At 43.8% G+C, this 25,600-nt stretch overlaps 1 protein-coding gene and 1 pseudogene across 1 annotated transcript in view; both read left to right on the top strand.

Moving 5' to 3' along the window:
* The window catches only part of ripor1 (RHO family interacting cell polarization regulator 1), a 314,393-nt gene that overhangs the window by 51,883 nt on the left and 236,910 nt on the right, over positions 1–25,600 (top strand). The window lies entirely within an intron of this gene.
* LOC140210473 (eukaryotic translation initiation factor 4E transporter-like) lies at positions 22,786–25,067 on the top strand (annotated as a pseudogene).

Here is a 25,600-nt window from a genome sequence, read left to right as displayed (position 1 = left end):
CAATTCCATAATCTTCAAGGGTGATAATTTGTTCTATTACTAGTTCATCAGGACCTGCTTAACCTTTGGGAGCTCAATTATCTCATTTCCTAATTATATCCCCTTTTTACTATTAATGATCAGTAAGGAATTTTGAATTCTGCCGTGTTAACTGGTAATCAATTCACTGATAATGATTATTTGCACTTCTGTGGCCAAGAGCTAAACCTAACTCCAAGCCCCACTCCGGGCCCCGGTGTACTTTGTACTATTTATTCGTAAGAGGGGTTACGGTAAACATTACTTTCGGTTTATAATTCACTAATTTGCTGCCCTGTTGATCAGGCGTCGACTGGTGGACCTAACACCTCACCTGTTCATTAGAACAGACAAAACTTGCCATGGACAACTGTTCATCACTTGGAGGGGCGACACATCTAACCATGCACTAAAGGAGCAGCCTGTCTTACGCAGTGCAGGCTCGAGAAGGGGCTTCCATCCAGGATCTTTTAGTTTGTTAGGAGGTCTGCTGCAAGACTAAAAAACATTCTAACGGGCTGACCGAAACTTGATGATCTACCAGCACATGGAGAAGTCCGTGGGAGAATGCTGCTGACTGGCACACTCTCGGCTGCAGGAGTACGTGCTGAGGGACGCACTGAAACTCGGTGCAGCCACCGCAAGGGCCCGGTGGGGAAGGACCACAGTATAGGTTTCTCCACCCGTGGGAGTGGGAGGGGTCGGTGGGCGAGGAGTATACCCCTCAACAAGGAGATGCTAAGCTGAACTACTGGAGTGCCACGTGGGTGGCTATAAACACGGATATTTTACTGAGTATAATGGAAACGTATGTAAAGGATGAAAAGTTATTGAATGGTTTATTGTATATATTTATTTTTGAATAAAGTATATTTTGAAATAAAAAAAACATTCTAACGCTTAACCATATTACTCGGCGATGCAGGCGAGCGAGATGTCTCTTGTCTCACAGGCACCTGCCGATCGGTAGTTACATCTCCAGGTTAATCGGTCGCGCTTTTTTAAACATGTGTAAAAGCGCCGTGATTTCACCATAGCAAAGCATATTCTCAGTCGGTTTTACACATCCTTGTTTGCCTATCCCCACCCCCATGTTACACGTCCTCAGCCGAAAAGGTTATAATGGAGAACGCCCGATTAGTGTGTTTTCTTTCATGGTGATGTGATCCCTGGAGGATGCATTACAGGAACCAGAAGCCAGGGGCAGCGCCGGCTACATCTAAAAGCACATGCTTCACTGCCTGCCTGTTGCACGGACCATCGCGTCCGGCTGCCCTCAGTTAAAGGACATGTGTCAGGCTGTGAGCCTGCTAGGTCCGCCACGTACCGCTGGGTGGCACTGCGTTGGCTGTCAGCCCGTGACCGCTGCACACCCACTGGCGTGCAGTTTGACAGCTGACTTGCGAAGCCTGCGCAAATGTGCATTGCAATATTTATATCCCAGGGTTCGAAGGAGGGACGCCGGGGTGGAAGGTGATAATTACATTCGCCTTTCCTAATTCCATTCAAACTATTAAAAGACGAGTTTTTATTAGAGTTTTCTTCATTTGCTTTCCTACCTTTCTCTTGCCGTGAGTCATTGTATCCTCGCTGTCTTTTGTTTCATACACATCCTGTAATGAGGGGCTGATTCCCTTCATGTTGATTGCCGCAGGGCCTGTACGTACGCTATAAATTTAATGCACCATTCTGTTTGAACTGCCTTTTTTTATATAATCAGCCTAGGTCAGGAATATTTAGCTTTTGATCATTAAATGGAGTTAAGACTGGGCTGTGAGTAGGTATCTCCTTTCTCCAGTATAGCATCTGTGGAAAGAAACTGAATTGTATGGAAAGTGGAATACTGTACGAGTAAAGTTTAAAGATTTCTGCTACAGACTGTATTCTGCACTTTACTGAAAGAGCACACTTAAATGTTAATCTTTATAGTGTAGTACAAAAGATCTTGTAAAACAGATTAGCATGTCATATTTGCACGAAAGATCATAAGATGTAGGAGCAGAATTCAACCATTCGGCCCATCCACTCTGCTTTGCCATTCCATCATGGCTGATTTACTATACCTCTCAACCCATTTATTCTGCCTTCTCCCTGTAATCTTTAACGCCCTTACTAATCAAGAACCTATCAACCTCCATGTTAAATACAGTATACTCAATGGCTTGCTCTCCACAGCTGCCTGTGGCAAAGAATCCCACATAATCACTAACCTCTGCCTAAGAAGTTCCTCCTTATCTCTATTCCAAAGGGACTTTCTTGTAGTCTGAGGCACTGCCCTCTGGTCCTAGATTCCTTCACTGTAGGAAACATCCTCTCCATGGCCACTCGATCTAGACCAATCAATATTCAAGCAACACACACAAAATGCTAGTGAATGCAGCAGGCCAGGCAGCATCTCTAGGAAGAGGTACAGTTGACATTTCGGGCCAGGACCCTTCGTCAGGACTAACTGAAAGAAGAGATAGTAAGAGATTTGAGAGGGGGAGGGGGAGATCCAAAATGAAAGAAGACAGGAGGGGAGGGGTGGATCTGAGAGCTAGAGAAGGGGGGGAGGGGAGTCTGGAGGGTGGAGAGCAGGCAAGGAGTTATAGTGAGAGGGACAGGGAGAAAAAAGAGAGAGAGAGAAAAGGGAAACGAATAAAAAATATATTAAGTAAGTAAGGGATGGAGTGTGAAGGGGAGGAGGGGCATTAACAGAAGTTAGAGAAGTCAATATTCATGCCATCAGGTTGGAGGCTACCCAGGCAGAATATAAGGTGTTGTTCCTCCAACCTGAGTGTGGCTTCATCTTGACAGTAGAGGAGGCCGTGGATAGACATATCAGAATGGGAATGGGACGTGGAATTAAAATGTGTGGCCACTGGGAGATCCTGCTTTCTCTGGCGGACAGAGCGTAGATGTTCAGCAAAGCAGTCTCCCAGTCTGCGTCGGGTCTCGCCAATACATACAAGGCCACACCGGGAGCACCAGACGCAGTATATCACCCCAGCTGACTCACAGGTGAAGTGTTGCCTCACCTGGAAGGACTGTCTGGGGCCCTGAATGGTGGTAAGGGAGGAAGTGTAAGGGCATGTGTAGCACTTGTTCTGCTTACAAGGGTAAGTGCCAGGAGGGAGATCAGTGGGGAGGGATCAGGGGGACGAATGGACAAGGGAGTCGCGTAGGAAGTGATCCCTGCGGAAAGCGGGGGGAGGGGGAGGGAAAGATGTGCTCGGTGGTGGGATCCCGTTGGAGATGGCGGAAGTTATGGAGAATTATATGTTGGACCCGGAGGCTGGTGGGGTGGTAGGTGAGGACAAGGGGAACCCTATTCCTAGTGGGGTGGCGGTAGGATGGGGTGAGAGCAGAGTTGATGGTGGAGGAAGGGAAGTCTCTTTCTTTAAAAAAAGGAAGACATCTCCTTTGTCTCTTTCTTTAAAAAGGAATCAATATTCAGTAGGTTTCAATAAGATACCCCCCCTCCCGGCACAGAGCCATCAAACGTTTCTAATAAATTAACCTTTTCATTTGTGGGATCATTCTCGTGAACTTCTGGACCCTCTCCAATGACAGCACATCCTTCCTCTAGATAAAGGGCCTAAGACTGCGCACAATACTACAAGTGATGTCTGACAAATACCTTATAAAGCCTCAGTATTACATCCTTGCTTTTATATTCTAGTCCTCTTGAAATGAATGCTCACATTGCATTTGTCTTCTTTACCCTGCAAGTTAACCTTTAGGGAGATCTACACAAGGACTCCCAGGTCCCTTTGCACCTCTGATTTCTGAATTTTCTCACTGTTTGGAAAATAGTGTATGCCTTTATTCCTTCTACCAAAGTGCATGGCCACAAACTTCTCTAAACAATATTCCATCTGCCGTTTCTTTGCCCAATCTCCTAATCTGTCTAAGTGCTTCTGTAGACTCCCTGCTTCCTCAACACTATCTGCCCCTCCACCTGTTTTCATATTGTCCACTAACTTGATCACAAATCATTAATTCCGTCAACCAAATCATTGATATATAACATGAAAAGAATGTTTTCATCTACGGAACACCAGTAGTCACCAGCAACTACCCAGAAAAGGTCCCCTTTATTTCTACTCTTTGCTGCCTGCCATTCAGCCAGTCTTCTATCCATGTTAGTACCTTTCCTGTAATACGAGAGGTTCTTATCTTGTTTAGCAGCCTCATGCGTGGCACCTTGTCAAAGTCCTTCTGAAAATCTATGCAAACAACATCCGCTGACCTTTGTTTATATTGCCTGTTATTTCCTTAAAGATTTCCAACAGATTTGTCAGGCAAGATTTTCCCTCAAGGAAACCATGCTGACTTTGAACTATTTTGTCATGTCCCTCCAAGTACCCTAACTTCCTGTCATTTGCTTCTCTCCCTTCTTATTAAAGAGTGGAATGACATTTGCAATTTTCCAGTCCACTGAAACAATGTCATAATTTGGTGATCACTCCTAATGCCGCGACAATCTCTTCATCTTCCTCTTTCAGAACCCTGGGGTATTGTCCATCTGATCCAGATGATGGTATCTACCTTCAGACCTTTCAATTTCCCAAGCATCTTCTCCTTAGTAATAGTAACTACACTCACTTCTTCCTCCTGACATTCTTGAATTTCTGGCATACTGCTGGTGTCTTACACAGTGGAGACTTTCTTATGACAGAGAAAAGGCCATTTGGCCCAATGAGTCAATGCCAGCTCATAGAGCATGCTGTGCCCTCGTTCATTTTCCAAGCATTCCACATAATTCCTCCCACATTCTACCATCCACCTACAGGACGGGAAAATTACAGTGCACAATCGACCTACCAACCTCCATGTTTTTAGGATGTGGGAAGGCAGCTTAGAGGAACTCATAGAATCTCACGAAGCATGTGGAAACACCACCGGGGGTCTAATTTAGACCATAACATATTGGAGCATAATTAGGCCTTTGGCCCATCAAGTCCTCTCTGCCATTTGATCAAGGCTGATTTATTATTCCCTCTCAATCCCATTCCCCTGCCTTCTCCCCGTAACTTTTGACACCATTAATAATCAAGAACCTATCAACCTCCACTTCAAATATACCCAGTGACGTGGCCTCCACAGTGTCTCTGGCAATGAATTTTACAGATTCACCTCCCTCTGGATGAATAAATTCCTCCTCATCTCTGTTCTACAGGGATGTCCTTGTATTCTGAAGGTATGGTCCTTGACTGTCCCACCACTCAAAACATCCTTTCCACATCGACTCTATCCAGGTCAGATCCGTAGGTGGGTGTTGGTGAGTTTTGATAAGGGCCCAAGGTTGTTCTTTCTGTAATTCCATTGGGATCTTAAACACAAAATACTCTGCAGATGCTGGGGTCAAAGCAACACACACGACATGCTGGAGGATCTCAGCAGGTCGGGCAGCATCCGTGGAAACGATCAGTCAACGTTTTGGGCTGAGACCCTTTGTCAGGACTGAAGAGAGAGGGGGCAGGGGCCCTATAAAGAAGGTGTGGGGAGGGTGGGAAGGAGAAGGCTGGTAGGTTCCAGGTGAAAAACCAGTAAGCAGAAAGATCAAGGGGTGGGGAAGGGGAAGCAGGGAGGGGATAGGCAGGAAAGGTGAAGAAGGAATAGGGGAAAACACAATGGGTAGTGGAAGGAGGTGGAACCATGAGGGAGGTGATAAGCAGCTGGAGGAGGGGGGCGGAGTGAAACTGGGATGAGGGAAGGGAGGAGGAGGGAATACCGGAAGTTGAAGAATTCAGTGTTCATGCCAAGGGGCTGGAGACTACCCGGACGGTATATGAGGTGTTGCTCCTCCAACCTGAGTTTGACCTCATCATGGCAGTAGAGTACTTATCCCTGTAAGCGTAAGTGCTACACCTGTCCCTACATCTCCTCTCTCACCACCATTCAGTCCTTCCAGGTGAGACAACACTTCATTTGTGAGTCTGTTGGGGTCATCTATTGCATCCGGTGCTCCCGGTGCGGCCTCCTCTACATCAGTGCGACCCGACGCAGATTGGGGGACCACTTCGTCGAGCACCTCCACTCCGTCCGCCACAACAGACAGGATCTCCCAGTTGCCACCCATTTCAACTCTGCTTCCCACTCCCATTCAGATATGTCCATACATGGCCTCCTCTACTGCTATGATGAGGCTAAACTCAGGTTGGAGGAGCAACACCTCATATACCATCTAGGTAGTCTCCAGCCCCTTGGTATGAACATAGAATTCCCCAACTTCTGGTAATTCCCTCCCCCTCCCTTCCTCTATCCCTATTTCACTCTGCCCCCTCCCCCAGCTGCCTATCACCTCCCTCATGGTTCTGCCTCCTTCTACTACCCATTCTGCTTCCCCCATTCCTTCTTCACCTTTCCTGCTTATCCCCTCCCTGCTTCCTCTCTGCCACCCCTTTATCTTTCCCCTTACTGGTTTTTCACCTGGAACCTACCAACCTTCTCCTTCCCACCCTCCCCCCACCTTCTTTATAGGGCCTCTGCCCCTTCCCTCTACAGTCCTGACTGTTCGTTTCCATGGATGCTGCCTGACCTGCTGAGTTCCTCCAGCGTGTTGTGTGTGTTCCATGGGGATCTTTATAGCTTGTCTGAACTGTAAGCTATAAAGGTCCCTTGAAGAACCCCCTCCAAAAGGGATTAGTGCTCCCAGATCATTGCATTATCTGACAATACTTGATCTCATGCTCTTTGGTATTGGATTCGAGTCAACAATCGTCTGCCGTAGGATGCAGCAGAAATAGCAACGCAGTACTATGTGTGATCCATTTCTAAGAGAGTGCATTTTCTTCATCCATTAAACCTTCCTGGATGGCTCGGGGCTCAAATTGTAATACAGTGGATTCCGGTTAATTGAACCATCAGTTAATTGGAGTAGCCACTTATTTGGGACAACTTGTGAGGGATATAGATAGGGTAAAAGCAAGCAGGCTTTTTCCACTGAGGTTGGGTGGGACTACAACCAGAGATCATGGGTTAATAGTGAAAGATGAAAAGTTTAAAGGAGACGGTGAGGGAAACTTCCTCACTCAGAGGATCATGGGAGTGTGGAATGAGCTGCCAACACAAGCGGTGCATGGCAAGCTCTATTTCAACATGTAAGGAAACTTTGGATAGACACGTGGATAGTAGGGTTATGGAGGGCTATGGTCCCGGTGCAGGTCGATGTGAGTAGGCAGTTTAAATGGGTTTAGCATGGACTAGATGGGCCAAATGGCCTGTTTATGTTCTTCATGACCTTATGAACTCTTAACGAGCAAAAACTACTTGAGAAAATAGCAGGGATTCCCTTTGATTATTTGGGACACTGTGCTGCTTAATTGGGACAGGAGACTGTTGCTGAACGGGTTCTGACTAGTGTCAGCTGTGTGCACTTGCGTGGCTGTTACAAACTACACCGTGCTTTGAGCGAGCAGTTTTTAATTAGCGCCAGCTGCGTGTGCTCGTGTTATCCATTTGGGCTGAAAGACGCCAATTCAAAAAGCAGTGATTTTTCATCATTTTGTGCCAGGAGATTTTGTTTTGGATTATGACACTACTTCATGCAGGGAGGCAAAGAAGGCGGTTCATTACCTGCACCAGGTGTCTGTGCTGACTTTGTTCACTTACAGTCAATCATACGAACACGACAGTGTACACTTGATGAATTCCTCCAAAAACTATTAGGGATTAATATACAGTTTTATACTACTTGTAGTGGCATTGGTAGTGTTCTAACTTGTTCAATATTTCATTTAATTTGTTACTCAGTTAAACAGAAGTTTGTCTTTTTTATATATTTTTAACTGTTTCCATGAAACTTCAGCTGATTGGGGCAGCCACTTACTTGCGGCAAAATGTATGGTCCCAGTGTGTCTCAATGAACCAGATCCACTGTTTTTGTTAAAACAATGCTGAAACAACTAGAGATAAGGCATTAGTAGATCAGAAACTGCAACATAAAGGCTGCCAGATTATGCATGTCAAGAAATACACTTGTTGCAAATGTATTAATTTCCCTGGAATTCCATTAAGAGGCAACATTTTTGGCTCTTAAACCAGTTAAGGCAGGTTGACTGGCAACATAGCACTGACGTAGAGTGTGAGGCCTGAATTTGCCCATTGACCATTACTGTACACAGCAAAGTTTCACCTAGATGGCAATAAGTTTCTTCAGAAGGGTAGTCGCGCCAAGCCCATCTTGTACAGGTCCACTGACCACGTATGAAAAATTGAAGCTTTTTTCCTTGTCTACCTGAGAAAAAATCTCAGAAGAGAGAGTTCAAAGTGACAAAATAAAACCAATGAGTGGGAGAAGTAAACAGGAATGTATGCAGAGTGTAGACGTAAATGGAAAACAGTGCCACATATTTCAGTTATTGCTCAGTTGATTAATAATCTGTCTACTGAAGGTTAACTAAGGTTATGGATTTCTTTTTTTATTTTGGCTTGTGTTCCCAGTTTTCCCAAATGACAGTTTGTTGCATTGAATTCCTGAGCACTAAGAGAACTCGTGGAAGACTTTCACTACAAATTCCTGGAAGAGGTTAGAGAAGGTCAGAGGGACCATTGACTGAGCTGATACCAAGTAACAAGCTTTCTTTCTGTCAAGGAGTTATTTGAAAAAATGTATGCAGGAGCAGGAAAATTTAATTTCTAAAAATGTAGTAACAATGACATCCTGGGAATTGTTTAGTTGTGGGTATAATTGCAGCTGAATCTGAAAGTTGCTGGGGGGGGGTGGTTGTTGGTAATTTTCTGTCACTGGAGCTTCAGTTGAGCTGGAAATGTAGAGCCTTGGTAGGAAAAGACTTCAGTGTTTCTCAAATTCAAGTTCAATTTCAGGTTTGTTGTCATTCAACTAGACACGTATACGGCCGAATGAGACAACGTTTCTCCGGACCAAGGTGCACAACACGGTACGTATAACACATAAAAGTATTATTACCACAAATAAATGAACAAATAATAAGGTGCATTTACAACACAAGTTAAAATGTAAACAGCATAATGCTGCTGGTGTTATGTGATGAGACTTGGGTGGTGGTAAGTGTTATATTTTGTAACTTCAAAACATTAAATCAATTCAAAGGAAGACACTGGGAATCTGGAATATGGCTATAACTTAATTTTTAAGCGAGGTGCTCACCTACCTAATGGTAGCGTGATGTCGTATGCAATTCACGGATTGAACATATAATCTAAAATGAATCATTTAAACAAGGATGCTTAAATTACAGAAGATTATTCAAACATTACTTAAATATTAAATACACAACAGCAGGGAGTTCACTGGTCCTACGGGAAGAAGCTGTTTTCCATTCTAACAGGTTTTGTCCTGTTGATATGGTACATCTGCCTGATGGTAGAGATTCAAAGACATTATTGGATGGGTGGGAGGGATCATTGACAATGCTAAGGGCCCTGCATACATAGCACTCTTGATAAATATCTCTAATGGGTGGAAGAGAGACCCCAATGATCCTATCAGCAGATCTCGCAATCTTTTGTAGTCAGATGCCTTGCGGTTCACAGCCAGTTTGCCCCAGAGGCAATTTATTGCATTGAATTCCTGAGCACTAGGAGAAAGCGTAGAAGAATTTCTCTACAAATTCTTGGAAGAGGTAAGGGAAGGTCAGAGTGACTATTTAGTGAGCTGATAACAAATAACAAGCTTTTTTTTCTGTCAAGGAGTTATTCGAAAAATGTATGCAGGAGCAGAAAAAGTTAATTTCCAAAAAAGTAATGGCAATGATATCCTGGGTGATATTCAGCTGTAGGTGTAGTTGCAGCTCAGTCTGAAAGTTGCTATTTATTTTTGTGAGTTTCTGTCACTGGTGCTGGTCAGGACACTCTCAGTGCTCCTCCCGGGTTCAAATGGGCAGGAGGGTAGCCTCACTTCCTCAGGAAGTGGTGACACTGCTGTGCTTTTTTGACCAAAGAGGTGGTGTTGAAGCACCAGGTGAAATTGTCCGTTATGTGCACTCAGGAGCTTGGTGCTCCTAATTTTCTCTCCGTGGAGGAGCCATGTAAGTGCAGTGAGGAGCAGTCAGCCTGCACCTTGCTAAAGTCCACAACCATCCCTTCAGTCTGGTCCACGTTGGAACTCGGCTTGTTGTGGTCGCACCAGTCTACCAGACGTTCTACTTCCTCTGTTCACCGCCTCGCTGCTGATGAGGCCAGCCGCTGTTGCGTCATTGGCAAACTCACTGATTCGGTTCGAACTGGATAGAGAAATGCAGTCGTGCATCAGCAACGGGCTGAGCATGCGACCCTCAGGAGCGCCAGTGCTCAGCGTGACGGAGGGAGAGATGTTTCTGCCAGCATGAGCTGACACTGAACTTACTGCCAGGAAGCCAGGATCCCTTTACGGACAGGAAATGACACCCATCGAGGACAGTTTACCCACCAGCTTCTGAAGTATGACCGTATTGAATGCAGAGCTGAAGTCAATGAGCAGCATCCTGGCATATGAGGCACCATTTTCCAGGTGGGATAAGACGGAAAGTTGAGTGCAGAGGCTATGACATCATCAGTGGACCAATTTGAGAGATAAACGGACTAGAAGTGGTCCGATGTAGCAGGAAGGTGGGATTTAATGCAACTCATAACCAGCTGCACAAAGCACTCCAGTATTGTTGCAGTCAGTGCCACCGAGCAGTAATCATTGAGGCAGGTTACTGTCACCCATTTGGGCACCGGGATGATGGTGGCCGCCTTGAAGCCCAAGGGGACAGCGGACTGTTCTAGAGAGTAGTTGAAGATGTCTGTTAGAAGCTCGGTTAACTGGGCTACACAGTCCCTCAGCACCCGACCAGGTACGTTATCAGGCCCTTCAGCACTGCACAGGTTGGCTCTGTCTTGGGTCTTCCTCATGTGTGGCCAGACAGAGTGTCTGTTTCTCGGGGTGGGGTGGTGGGGGGAACTCCTGTCTCAGGTGTCTGTATACTTTCTGTAAATAATTCCATTTTGCCTTCCTGGTGGCACAGCAAAAAGCAGCTCTGGCTGACCTGACCTGAAAGCTGTCAAATCCCCCGATCTGAAGGCAGCATCCTGATCACTCAGCCATGCTTCGACCTCTGTTGTTAAATATGGCTTCTGATTTGCCCTTGCATAGACGTGTTTAATAACAGTGACATCCTCAGTGTATTTCTGTGTGGCCAGTCACAGATCTCGCATACTTGTCGATGTTAATGATGGTTGTAGGTAGCCGCCTCTCTGAACATGTTCAAGTCCATGCTTTCGAATCAGCTCTGTTACGCAAAAGTTTCTCCTTCGAACCTGCCTCTGAACTGGTTTGACAGGTTTGATTAGTGGGCAGTAGGCAGGAACTGGCGTAACAGATGAGTGGTCAGTAAATCCGATGTGGGGTGAGGAACAGCTTGTAGGTACCCCCACAGCCCCGATGATCCTGTGGTTTCAGTATCTGAGGATGACATGCAAGCATCCTTCAGGAAGGTGAACCCACAAAAAGCATCCGGCCTCGATGGGGTACATGGCCGAGTACCAAAGATCTGTGCTGATCAACTGGCTAGAGTTTTCACCGATATCTTTAACCTCTCGCTTCGGCAGTCTGAGGTACCCACCTGCTTCAAGCAGGCTTCAATTGTACTAGTTCCTAAGAAATACAGAGTAACCTGGCTCAATGATCTATCATCCAGTAGCACTTGCATCCACAGTGATGAAGTGTCTTAAAAGGTGGGTTGTGAAACATATCAACTCCTGTCTGAGAAGCAACTTGCATCTGCTCTAATTTGCTTACTGGGGCAACAGGTCCACAGAAGATGCCATCACATTGACTCTTCACTCAACCCTAAAACATCTGAACAGCAAAGATGCATACATCAGAATGTTCTTTAATGACTACAGATCAACATTCAATACTGTCATCCGCTCAAAGCTAATCAAAAAGCTTCAAGACCCTGGGCTCAATACCTCCGTGTGCAATTGGATCCTCGATTTCCTCACTTGCAGATGCCAGTCAGTTCAGATTGGCAGCAACATCTCCCTAATCTCCATCAGCACAGGTGCTCCACAAGGCTGTGTGCTTAACCTCCTCCTCTATTCATTTCATACTTAGGACTGTGCGGTTAAGCACAGCTGCACTGCCATATTCAAGTCTGTCAACAACACAATTGTTGTAGCCAAAATCATAGGTGGTGATGAATCAGCATATAGCAGGGAGATCGGAAATCTGGCTGAGTGGTACCACAGTAACAACCTCTTACTCAATGTCAGCAAGACCAAGGAACTCATTGTAGACTTAAGGAGGAGGAACCCCCCCCCCACCCTCCACAGGTCCATGAACCAGTCTTCATTGGAGGATCGGAGATGGAGAGGGTCACAACTTTAAATTCCTCAGTGTCCCTCTTAAAGAAGGTAGAATGCAATGGTGCTGTCCAAGCAGAGGTACCTACCGTTTCTGCATTAGAAGCTGATGAAGAAGTTCCCTAAGAAGCAGGCCTGCCTGAACCCTCATGGGGTGACTTTGGCTTCAATGAATTCTTCAACGTGGAGGAATGTGTACCTGGACACTCATCGATGATTGAGGAGTTGCTTGATGAAGGATCAGCTTCATCCAGCCAGTTTAGTCAATAGTTTTCAAGGAAGTTAAATAGACCAGGTGGTCATTTCAGTAGCCTGCGGTGTATCACACATGAAGAGAGACTTTCTGGTCTGGAACAGAGGATCCCAATTCCTGTTTCACAGCTTGGAAACTACTTTGCTCCTGTTCCATCATAAAAAGATAATGAGATTAATAAAAAGGTTGATAGTTTAGATATACTGTGCAAAGCAAATGTGAATGTGAAACCACTACTGTCCAGTCTCACTGCCAACAAGGAGAACCTAAGGGAGGGTTCACAGTCGACTGTGGTTTTGTCAGTGGAAGAGATGGAAGCAGAATTGAAAGGTCTCAAAATTGGATCTGTGAGGAAGCTTGCCTCCCCATTCATGGTACAGGAGCCTCAAGACTCAACACCAGGTTCAGGAACAATTGCTTCCTCTCAACCATCAGGTTCTTGAACCAAAAGGGATAAATTCACTCAACTTCACTTGCTCCATCATCAAAATGTTCCCATTATCCTTGGACTCACTTTCACGAACTCTTCATCTCATGTTCTTGATATTTATTACTTGTTTATTTATTATTCTTTCTTTCTTTCTTTTTGTATTTGCACAGTTTGTGATCTTTTGCACATTGTTGGAATGCCCCAAAAAAAAAGCAGTGTGTGTGGTTTGTAAGTCGGCAAACGTAGTGCTTCCCAGCGTTAGCAGAGGGGAATGTAGAGAGTCACAATCACAATAACAGGGAACTCCCTCAGGAAATGGAAAGGTCTGAACTTCACCATTAAGAAGTCTACCATAGTCTAACAGTGGATCGTCACTACCACTGTGTTCACACACCAGTTCCTATTACTGTAGATGCATACACCTCCATCACATGTCTTGCCAGATATCATGGGAATTCTGTTGTCCCATAAAGAGATGAAACCCTCTAGCTGGATGACTGCTTCAGGGATGTGCATGCAGATACCTTTCATTTCATGCTGATTCAGTCAGATGCAGGTAATCTTGTTTACTTTCTAGCAATTGAACGCTTTTGAAAACAGAATCGACGGGAGAGCTGACCTAGAGGATCTTGCCTTTCATCTACCGGTAGTAATTTCATCTCCTTTGCTTTCTTGTGCACTGCTTCCGATGGTTTCTCCCCGGGTTGTTGTAGCAGGCGACAACATGGTGCACAATAGGCCCACGCTGTGGCGATCATCTGCTTCTAATAACTCACTAGTGAGATAGACTTGCAGTACTTGGTGTCCTTAAGAATCCAGCAGTGTCTTGTGATCATAAGAAAGACCTAAAAGACAAGTAATCACACCATTAAGAGGAATAGATAGAATGGATAGCCAGAGCCTCTTCCCCAGGGCACCACTGCTCAATACAAGGGGACATGGCTTTAAGGTAAGGGGTGGGAAGTTCAAGGGGGATATTAGAAGAAGGTTTTTTACTCAGAGAGTGGTTGGTGTGTGGAATGCACTGCCTGAGTCAGTGGTGGAGGCAGATACACTAGTGAAGTTTAAGAGACTACTAGACAGGTATATGGAGGAATTTAAGGTGGGGTCTTATATGGGAGGCAGGGTTTGAGGGTTGGCAAAACAATGTGTGCGGAAGGGCCTGTACGGTGCTGTACTATTCTATTAGTTGGAGCTGGAGTGACGGCTGCATCTGGATGTGCCACCATCTTGAATCCTGGCCTTTCTCCAGGTATACTTTATCACACTCCATGTTTAATGCAATCAGAAATACCAATGGAAGTTTGGAATCTGAGCTAGTCAAGTGGACTTTACTTGCACATGGTTTTCAGTTGACTAGGTCATAACAGCAAGTACCTTTTATCTCCCAGTGTCTAGTTTTCTAGCTTGTCAGATTCTCTAAGGTCCTTTTTAAAAAGCTCAGAACTTTCTCAGTTGGCACACATTCTGCGTCTATGTTTAGTTTAAATGTTTGCATAGGATGGGCAGAATGGGTGTCCCACAAACATTGGTATTACAGCCAGTCAAGAAATTTCAAAGTGCAAGATCACAGATCGTTGGATCAAAGATAACAGCACACCTTTCATGCAGCATCTGAGTGACAAGGTGTTTTTTTTAAAAAATAGCCATTTCACACTGTTATTCAACCTTCAACCCAAAAGGCAGTTTATCATTAGTGATCTTGCCTTCCCCCAAAGAGCAATTAAACTCTGATTGATCTCAGATTATTTTTCTTTGATGGTGTTCACTGGCTTTGCCTTTCTCACTCTCTGTCTTCTTCACTGAACGCAGTTTCACAGGATGGAGTACGCTCTGATATGCAGCAAAACCCCCTTATTATTACAAACCAGTACATTATTCGACTCATGAATAATAGTAATGGAAATGCCGCAGTCACTCGAAAAGGTTAGTAACAATGAATACTTTCACATGACAGGAAATTGTCCATTTCCTTTTCTGAAACTCCCTATAATGTTTTGTTTTGTTTTCCTGCTCATTCAGTCGGTACATAATGTGCATATATTTAGTCGTACATATCCCAAGGATTCAAACAATTCCTTGAAGTTCTACAAATCACAAAATTTCCCAAGGCTTCCAGAAATTCCTGGAGACGCGATTGTTTTTCGGAGAAAAAACTACTGCAATGCAGTCCTAAGAACCCCGGCAAACTGTAATATTTACATTTATTTAATGTATGGATGTGGACATCAACTAGATCAGCATATATAACCTACCCACAAGTGCCCTTGATTAGTTGCTGGTAATTTGCCTTCTTGAAGTACTGCAGCCTGTGAGGTAAAGGTACTACCACATGTTGATAGAGATTTCTGGGATCTTGTATCAGTGATAAATGATGAAAGAATGGAGGACGTACAGCCAGGTGAGAATAATGTGAGTCCTGAGAGCAAGCTCGGAAACTAGTACTGTACCTCGCTAAGTGTTTTGCATTGTGCTGAAGCTTAACGCAGAAAAGATGGCACAGCAATTCCAGTCTTGAACCAGGGGCTATCTTTTAGTAATTCATAGATCCAAGTTCAAATCCTACCATGGCGATTAAAATTTAATTTTTTAAGAATTCAACTAATCTTGGTAATAACAACTACTGGATTGTTGTGAAAACCTGAGGGAACGAAAACTGCCCAACTTACCTAGTTTGTCCTGCACGGTTCTCCTCACAATCTGACGCGGTGGATTCTTAAAAGAAATGACTGAGCAGGCCATTCAAGTTCAATTAGTGATGGGCCTTGCTGGCAACACTCAACTCCCCACAAACAAATTAATAAAATGTCTGCTGCAGTGCGTCCCGCCTCAGCTCTGTCGTGATAATAAATCAGGGAGCAAGAGAATGTGCTGCTGCAAACAACAGGAATTCTGCAGATGCTGGAAATTCAAGCAACACACATAGAAGTTGTTGGTGAATGCAGCAGGCCGGGCAGCATCTCTAGGAAGAGGTGCAGTCGACGTTTCAGGCCGAGACCCTTGCTGCTGGCTTTGTTTAAATTTTAATTAAAATTCAGCTTTGGGTGAAACCCATTTTGGAACATGTTCAAACTTGGGTTTTTATTACCGCAGAATTTTTTTTTTATTCCTTTTGACTTCCAACAGTAATGTCAGGCACCAAGGGCACTGGTAGCTTTCCACTTCAGTGATTAGAGGAGAAAACTTATCCGCAGAAATTTTATGATCAGTGAACAGTGCTGAGGAAGATGTTTTTCACAGTTGCAATTGCTGAAGCAGCATTACTGGATCAAATGCATCAACTGCATTAATTACATTTCAGCAATGCAGATTCCAGCCGAAGACTTTGCTTCAGCTTGAAATGTCATTGTCAGAGTGAATGAGTTGAACCATCCTGCATCTGTACTTAAAGTGTGTTAACACTTTGTACAAATAGAACATTTAGGTCAACCGGATTTAAGCTGTGTTGAAATGTTCAGACCAGCAGCGTCTTAACATTCAAAAAACCTGGTTCATTGGCCACTGTAACTTGACAGGAGTGGTAGAATCTCTGAGGAGTTGGACCGTGAGATACAGGAGCAGAATTAGGCCATTCGGATAATAGAGTCTTCTCTGCCATTCCATCGTGGCTGATTTATTATCACATTCTCCTGTGACCTTTGACACGCTCACTGACCAAGAAACTGTCAACCTCCAGATGGGAGGTGACGGAATTGTGTCACCTGAGTTTCATTTTCTTGCAGGCATTCACAGCAGAACAAAGAAATAAAACAGAATCAATGAAATACTAAGCACAAGCAAAGACTTGCAAACAACCAACATGAAAAAGAAGACAACTACACAAGTACAAAAACAATAATAATTAATAAATAATAACATTGAGAACATGAGCTGTAGGATCTGTAAATGTAAGTCCATAGGTTGTGGGATCGGTTCGGAGTGGAGGGGAATGGAGTTATGCACTGGTGCTTGAAGGGGAAATGAGTGTCCCTGAACCTGGAGGTATGGCACCTAAGACTCCTTCCTGAGGGGAGAGTGGGAAGAGTGCATGATTTCATGATTGGTGCTGCTTTCTTGTGGATGTGCGCAATGATGGAGAGAGCTTTCCCTGCAATGGAGTGGGTTGGATCCGCTACTTTCTGTTGGCTTTTCTATTCTTGCTGGTTCCATGCCAGTCTGTGCCACAACCAGTCAGGATACCCTCAAAGTTTGTCAAAGTTTTAGTGACATGCTGAATCTGCACGAGCATCGAAGAAAGTAGAGGCCATGCTGTGCCTTCTTTGTAAAGGCACTCCCCGGGACAGATCCTGGCGAGGGAACTTGTTATAAATGAGATAGAAGCAGAACAGCAATGACAATCTATTTACTTAATACATTTTAGCATCGCAAAACATTCTAGGAAACTTGAGTGAATTGTCAAATAAAATTTCACATTAAATTACAAAAGGAAAAATTAGAACAGATTACCAAAATCATGGTCATAGAAGGAGTTTTTAAGGAGCAAGTTACTGGAAAAAATGAACAGCAAGAGAGACAGAGGGAGAAAGTTGTGGAGCTTTGAGGCCTGGCGCATAAAGCCATAGACTATAAACTGAGTGTTAAAAATCTGGAATTGACAAAAGGCCAGAATTGGAGGATTGCAGCTATCCTGGAGACTGGCATGGCTGCCAGAAATGAGAGTGAGAGCTAAGGCCAAGGAAGGATTTAGAACATAGAAATTTACAGCACATTACAGGCCCTTTGGCCCACAATATTGTGCTGACCATGTAACCTACCCTAGAAGCTACCTAGAATTTCCCTAGTGCATAGCCCTCTATTTTTCTAAGCTCCATGTACCTATCTAAGAGGCTCTTAAAAGACCCTATTGTATCTGCCTCCACCACCGTCACTGGCAGTGCATTCCACGTACTCACCACTCTCTCTGTGGGAAAAACTTACCCCTGACATCCCGTCGGTACCTATTTCCAAGCACCTTAAAACTATGCCTCCTTGTGTTAGCCATTTCAACCCTGGGAAAAAGCCCCTGACTATCCGTCGATCAATGCCTCTCATCATCCTGTACACCTCTTATCAGGTCACCTCTCATCCTCCATCGCTCCTGGGAGGAAAGGCCAAGTTTACTCAACCTATTCTCATAAGGTACGCCCTCCAATCCAGGCAACATCCTTGTAAATCTCCTCTGTTGAAAACAAGAATGAAAAGTTTAAAACTTGAAATACGTGTAGATCACTGAGATAAAAACAGAAAATACTGGAAATGCCTGGTGGTTTAGGTATTATCTGTAGAAGGAGGACCCTATATCAGAATTAAGAACAAGTCCAAAAGATGATTGAGATGAGTGAAAATAGCAGCAAAATTTTGAATGTCTTTATGGTCATGGAGGGTGGAACACGTGAAGCCATGCATGAGAGAATCGGAATGATCATGTCCTGAGGTAGGATAGGCTGGGGTGAATCTTCAACAGCAGATGATCTCCCGCTACTAGTTGGGTATGGCTTTTATAAAGTTCAAGGATTGTACAGCATTGATGACTTTTTCTTAGAAGGAGTTTAACTCAAAGGCATCTGCATTGAATTTGTATCACCAGCAGGATGTGATGACATGATCCCTTATTTAATCCAGGTGGAAGAGAATTTGATCTGTCTCTAGGGCCTCAGGGACAATGCATCGGTGTTTGATTGCTTACTCATGAACTTGTACAGCATGGATACAGGCCCCTCAGCTGACCTGGTCCATGTTGACCAAGATGTGCCATTAGATTCTATAATTTATTTGGAGTATTACTCTGAAAATTGTAACATTTCATTCTGAGTGAGATGTATTAGACTCCGGTGATTGTCTCCTGTTTCATTTTATAGGCATTTATTCCTACAAACTAATTTTCCATTGGCTGATATTATCATTGACTGAATAGCTTGTGTACTTCAAGTGTTTTGATCCTAATCACTGATCAAAAGAATAAGAACAATATAGTGTAAACTTGCAGTTGTCAGTGCTTTTCCAAGGTAGCTTTGGAAAGGATGTTCTCTTTCTGACTGTGTGTTCAGATTAGATCTTCAATATAGCCAACAAATGATAAACGAGGACCTAAACATCAAATTCTTCTTCCTTCAACTAACCATCCAATATTGACCTAACAACTCAGAAATGATTGGCAGTTTTCTTATCTTCAGTCCAAATGGACCGATGAAGGAGATTCATAGATAGGCAACAGGGATAAATGGGCTTTAATACCAAGACTTGAGGAATTAAATGGATGGGGGAAGAGAAAAATATTAATACTGGACATCAGAGACAGCAAAAGATGCATGTTCCTCTGACAGTTTGCTTTTTGGTAGTGAGTTCCGAAGAATGAAAGCTGTTCATGAGGGCATTCCTCTCCTGACCTGCAGAATTCCTCCAGCATTTTGTGTGTGCTGCTCTGGATTTCCAGCGTCTGCAGAAGTGTCTGTGTTTATTGTCAGGATATTGCTTGGAATTCTTTTAGTGCATATTAATGCTTCACAGCAAATTAATCCCATTTCTTGAAGCTTTGTTGTTTCTCTGGATTAATTTACACTTGAAAAAATCGCACAACTAGCTGTCGATCTGTTTATGTTGATGACTGGGGGATGAACGTTGGCCTGGCCGAAATGATCCACGATGAGGAAGACTTTTGTGTCTTGATTTGCCTTTTTTACACATCTGAAACCAATCCATGCTAAACCAGTGTATGGTTTCGTTGGGGGGGGGGGACACAGAGAGAAGGCATGAGCTGTGGGTTGGTGATAGTGAAAGGATCACATCAATGGGAGGAGAGATTCTGAAAATTCTGAGATTTCTGTGATTATTGGACTGTACTTTATATTAGTTTCCTCCACTTTTTCGGTGCTTTCTTTCTTGTTGACCATTGGCAGGTGGGCAATCTGTTGATTTTTTTTGTGTGTGGGAGGGTTGGGATTTGGTACTAGTGTCGCTGTTCTTTTCTACGAGTGAGGGGTCGGGGATTGTTATTGCCGTGATTTTTTTTCCTGTGGGTGAGTGGGTTGGGGATTGTTAAGGAGGGGTCAGGGATTGTTATTGTCACATTTTTTTTTGCAAGTGAGGAGGTCAGGGGCTGTTATTGTCACATTTTTGCTGAGGGGCTGGATTTGGAGAGTTTCTTTCTCGTGCCGCGACGTGGGGGAGGGGGCGGAAGCTGATGTTCCTTCATTTCATCAACACCCATGGTCTTTCTGTATTTGATGGCTATCTGAAGTAGACAAATATCAGAGTTGTACTGTACTTTGACAATAAAATGAACCTTTGAGTGGAGGAAGTGGGGTTCAGGTTTGGAGTCAGAGATGAAGAAAGGTTCATACAGAGTAGGCCGGGCAAGAGTTAGAGTATTGCATTTACCGAATGTTTGCCCTCGTCTTGTAATGTGCTGCGTGGCTGCTGCAAAGTGTTAATTTTTGTGGCACTTGTACCCTGTGTATGATGTATGCCTGTGACAACATTGAACCTGAACTGGAATGTTGGACTCATCAGCATGTGAAAAGTGTCATATGCTCCTTGCCAAATATTTACTGCATCAGGTCATTTGTATTGCCTAAGATTAATAAAAGTTTAAAGTAATTGGAGGTTGTCATTCCCTTTTACCAAGGTTGCAGTTTTATTTAAATAAATGATTTAAATAAAGTTATTTTATTTGTATTTGGAAGAAATGCTTCTGGGCAATTCATTTTACCATATGAACTGTCCAGAAACATATCTATAATGCTCGTCGACTTTCCATTGCCGTTTACAGTCTCTCTTGGCTTGTACTTTTCATTATTTTCAATCTAAGGTACAGCAGTTCAATTGACTACTTCAGTCATTTCACAAATACCATCTATCACCAGGGCATTAGCATGTTGATCCAAGAATGTGTGAACTTCATTCCTGATGTCTTATAACTGCCTGCGTTTCATTTTTCCAGTAGTGAGATTGAGCAGTGCATGTGGATGAGGCGTAGTCTTGGCCTGTATGCATACCATTGGCAGATTATTATGGGTAGTCTAGTACGACACTGTGCAGTCACCTCTGAGCAACTTCCCAGCTATCACGCTGTAGCCTAAGACTATCCTCCCCCCGTCTAGAAAGCTACAATTCTTTGTGTTCTTTGCAACCTTTCTAATTGTACCTCCTACATTTTCATCTGTCCCTGCACCAATCCCAGTAGAATACCACAGGTCACCGACCTCCAGTCAGAAAAGCAAGTCTTCACCACCATCCTCTACTCCTATTCTGGATCCTGTTGACCAGTTTGATTTGGATCCCATGGGCTCTAACCTTTTGGATCAGCCTATCATGCAGGACCTTGTCAAAGGCCTTACTAAAATCCATATAGACAATATCTACACTGCTTTCTTCTATAAACCTCAAAAACTTCAACCTGTTATGTATTCCTGAATATTTTGACCCTTATGGTTGCCATCGAGCTGCCCTGTGTGTTATGTAATGAGAGAGGGTACTCTGGGTAGGTGAAATAGACAGCTGCATGTCTGTTCCTCACCTCTCTGTCGCTTGTGTGTGCTATTCACGGACACCCAGCTTCTCAGTACACAAACGTAACTGGCGATGAGGTGACAAGTCTTCGCGCGATATTTACTGTTCTGTTCCCTTCGGCAAGAAAAGTCTGAGTGAGAGAAAGGTGGGTGGGGAGAGGGAAGACCCCACCCACCACGAGAAGCATGGTGAGTGTGGTAAATCAAATATATATGTTGTAACTGGGTTACCTGTCTGGACACACCCCTCTGCTGACTGCTCCTGTGGCTCCTCCCACAGACCCCTGAATAAAGGCAATTGTGCCACTGCTTCTCCCTCAGTCCAGGGCAGATACTCAGCATGGACATTGGACCATTTACTGTTAATAAGAGCCTTTCAGTATTTACTCTGCATCCAGTCTTTTGGAGTAATTGATAGTGCATCAGTGAGTGAATGATTGCAGGAAGCATGGTGAGTGAAGAATCCGAGGAGAGAGAATGAGACGGTTAAATAAAGCAAATAAGGGAGTGAGAGGGAGAGAGACGGGTAAGAGGAGTTAACTTTTCTGGGAACGTGATTGTGTTTGAAAATGGCAACAATATTTAGAAGTATGAGGCAATATGATGAAATGACAGAGTGATGTGGTTTATAGACTGAATTATTTCAATATTTTTACTGGCAAATCGAATTTCAGATGATATTCATGTTCCTACTTTCTGACTGTGATGGGTGCCGAAATGCTTAATTTATTATGCAGTCTCGTGCAATCTGCTAAGCCTTAGGAGGACATAAAGTGTTAAAGGACCACTATTCACCAAAACCTTTGATTATTGCTGAGAGGTTGAGGTTTCATAAAAGGAATCAAGATGAAGACAAGTCTTTTTCAGTTTGTGCTGGTTCTCAAGCATTATCTAAACACTATGATTTTGGGCAATCACTGATAAGTTCAATGTTACGTGATAGACTCGTGTGGTGTTCACAGTGAGACAATTTAGAATCATTTGCTTACAGAAGACAGACTAACATTACAGAAGACAATTGTGATTAGTATGTCTATGGAGATGGCAGCTAGAGAAGCACAGCTATTAAGTGCATCTTCCCAAGTTCATAAAGTTTCGACTGACTTTAAGAATAAGACACTTATTGACACTGCATGTTACTGTTGTGGCAAAACTGGGCATTCAGCAAAAAAATGCTGGTATAAGGATTTAGATTGCCGAAGCTGTGGCAAAATGTGGCATATTAAACGCAACAGTAAAAGTAAGAAGACACTGTAATAAAGAAAAATGACACTTGGAAAAAGAAAAAGAAATGTGTGAACAGGATGGAGGATACTGAGGATGGACAGAGTGACACTCACTCTGTTGGTGAAGAAGCTTTGAATGTTTTTTCTGTTTCACGGCACAAAGACAACTACTGTGTGACCCTGCGACTGGATGGGGCCACAGAGAAGTTGCGGGTGGACACGGGTGCTGCAATATCGATAGTGTCAGAGACAGTTTATACGTATAAATTTGTGCATCTCACCCCAGAGGGGCAAGGTTGACTTCGAGACATACATACATACTTCAAGACTTCAAGAGTTTGTTCCAGTGAGGGGAGTAGCACATGTTACAAAGGAAATTAACGAACAGAAAGAAACTTCCATTCCATTATTAAAGGTAATAATCCCGTGCTTCTAGACCACTTGTGGTTGGAGCAGCTCAAACTCAACTGGCACAAAGTGCACTTGATTGGTGGGAGCTCTGGTCTGCAAGAGATATTGAAGAAACATGCAGAAGTATTCAACGGAGAACTGAGCAGTATGAAAGGAATCACTGTTCGGCTGGCTGTTAAGCCCGGATTCTTAGTGGAGGGGTGTGGGTGGCTACTGAGCCTCGGTGGCGGCATGGATAGAAAGGAATGGATTGAAGAAAAAGATCAATTAAATGATACAATAAAAATGTGTGGCACGAAGAAACCATATACTGTGGATATTCCAAGGAAAAGCTGCTAGAAATCAAAAAGTACCCATATGTGAAGCAGAGACCAGCATGTTTTATTTTTTGAAAAATATGACAGTGAAAGCCTCTGGGACCCTGTGAAGTGGCAGGCATCCTTGTAACCAGTTCTGGCAGGAGTTTGCACTGGACAGAACTAAGAAGGACTATGCTTCAGAGATGGAGAGGTCACTTCTCAAACAAAGAATTGCAGAGCTATGAGAGGGAATGAAGGAAAAAGATCTTGATGTTGTACTTATTATATGTTGTAACTCCAAAACATAAAACCAATCTGAAAGCCGAACTACAGAACTGGGAATGCATGTTTTAGTTTCATTTTCACTTTAAGTGAGATGCGCATTTATGATGTGGTGACATGGTAACGTATGCCGTTCACATGAGTTTACATATGATTCCACAAAGTATTATGTAAGTGACAAAGAATGCTTAATCAAACATATTTACAATATTACTCTGATGTTACTGAAATACAGAACAGTACTCTATCCTCAGCATTGGCGGTAGCTGTTATTTGACCAATACCTCCCATTGTTGACTACTTGGAAGCCCAATAGAAAATGAAGAGAAAAAAAATATTTGTGAGCTGGGTTGCCGGCGGAGAATTCAAAGTGGGCGCATAATAACATCAAGAACCTTTGATCAGGATGACAGAGACAAAGACTTGAATGACAGAGATGCTAGAGAAGGAAAGGAGCGAGACGACAAGGAAAAGCAACTAAGGAGATAGTTTGGTGATGGCAAACGTGTTTTTGGTGAGTGGAGACGGTGTGATTGCTATACTGAAGAGGAGCCAGAATGTCCCACTAGTCAATCAGAAACAATCGAGCTGACAGGCTTTGATGATGAAGTGCTATTGGAGGATTCAAGACGAGCAAAGAATCAGAATCAGAATCAGGTTTATTAACACCGGCACGTGATAATAAAGAGGTGGAGAAGTGATCATACACTCTTAAAGAAGGTAGAATGCAATGGTGCTGTCCAAGCAGAGGTACCTACCGTTTCCGCATTAGAAGCTGAGGAAGAAGTTCCCTGAGAAGCAGGCCTGCCTGAACCCTCATGGGGTGACTTTGGCTTCAATGAATTCTTCAATGTGGAGGAATGTGTACCTGGACTCGCAGCGATGATTGAAGAGTTGCTTGATGAAGGATCAGCTTCATCCAGCCAGTTTAGTCAATAGTTTTCAAGGAAGTTAAATAGACCAGGTGGTCATTTCAGTAGCCTGCGGTGTATCACACATGAAGAGAGACTTTCTGGTCTGGAACAGAGGATCCCAATTCCTGTTTCACAGCTTGGAAATTACTTCGCTCCTGTTTCATCGTAAAAAGATAATGAGATTAATAAAAAGGTTGATAGTTTAGAAATACTGTGCAAAGCAAATGTGAATGTGAAACCACTGCTGTCCAGTCTCACTGTCAACAAGGAGAACCTAAAGGAGAGTTCACACACGGCTCTGGTTTTGTCAGTGGAAGAAATGGAAGCAGAATTGAAAGGTCTCAAAATTGGATCTGTGAGGAAGCTTGCCTCCCCATTCATGGTGGAACATGTGGAACAGACTCTAACTGCGTCATCTGATACTAAACAAATACAAAAAAAAAACGCACATTGACTGCTTTCAGTGAGCTAGCCTGTCTTTCTCCTCACTAAATACAGATGAGAAATGTTCATGTTAGACCTCACGCACGTCCTCTGGTTCCACACACCGATTCCCGGACATCTGCATTCACCCTATCTTTCCACCACCTTAACAGGGATGGAGTTCCTCTTGTCCTCGCCTACCACTCCATGAGCGTCCACATCCAACACATCATTCTCCACAACTTCCGCCACCTTCAGTGGGGTTCTACCATCAAACATTTGCCTCCCCCCCCCCCCCGACTCTCTGCTTTCCTTAGGGATTGCTCCCTCCATGATTCTCTTGTCCCCACCAATCTCCCTCCTGACACATATCCCTGCAAGTGACAGAAATGCTACACCTGCCTATTTACCTCTTCCCTTACCTCTGTTCAGGGCCCCAAACAGTCCTTCCAGGTGAAGCGACATTTCACTTGTGAGTCTGTTTAGATTGTCAATTGTGTCCAGTGATCCTGATGTTTCCTCCTGTACACAGGTGAGATGTAAATTCGCACATCCCCATTTAAA

This window comes from Mobula birostris, chromosome 15 (assembly GCF_030028105.1).
Source record: "Mobula birostris isolate sMobBir1 chromosome 15, sMobBir1.hap1, whole genome shotgun sequence".
Classification (NCBI taxonomy): Eukaryota; Metazoa; Chordata; class Chondrichthyes; order Myliobatiformes; family Myliobatidae; genus Mobula; species Mobula birostris.
Note: the sequence above shows the minus strand (reverse complement) of the source record. Positions and strands in the feature narration are given on the sequence as shown.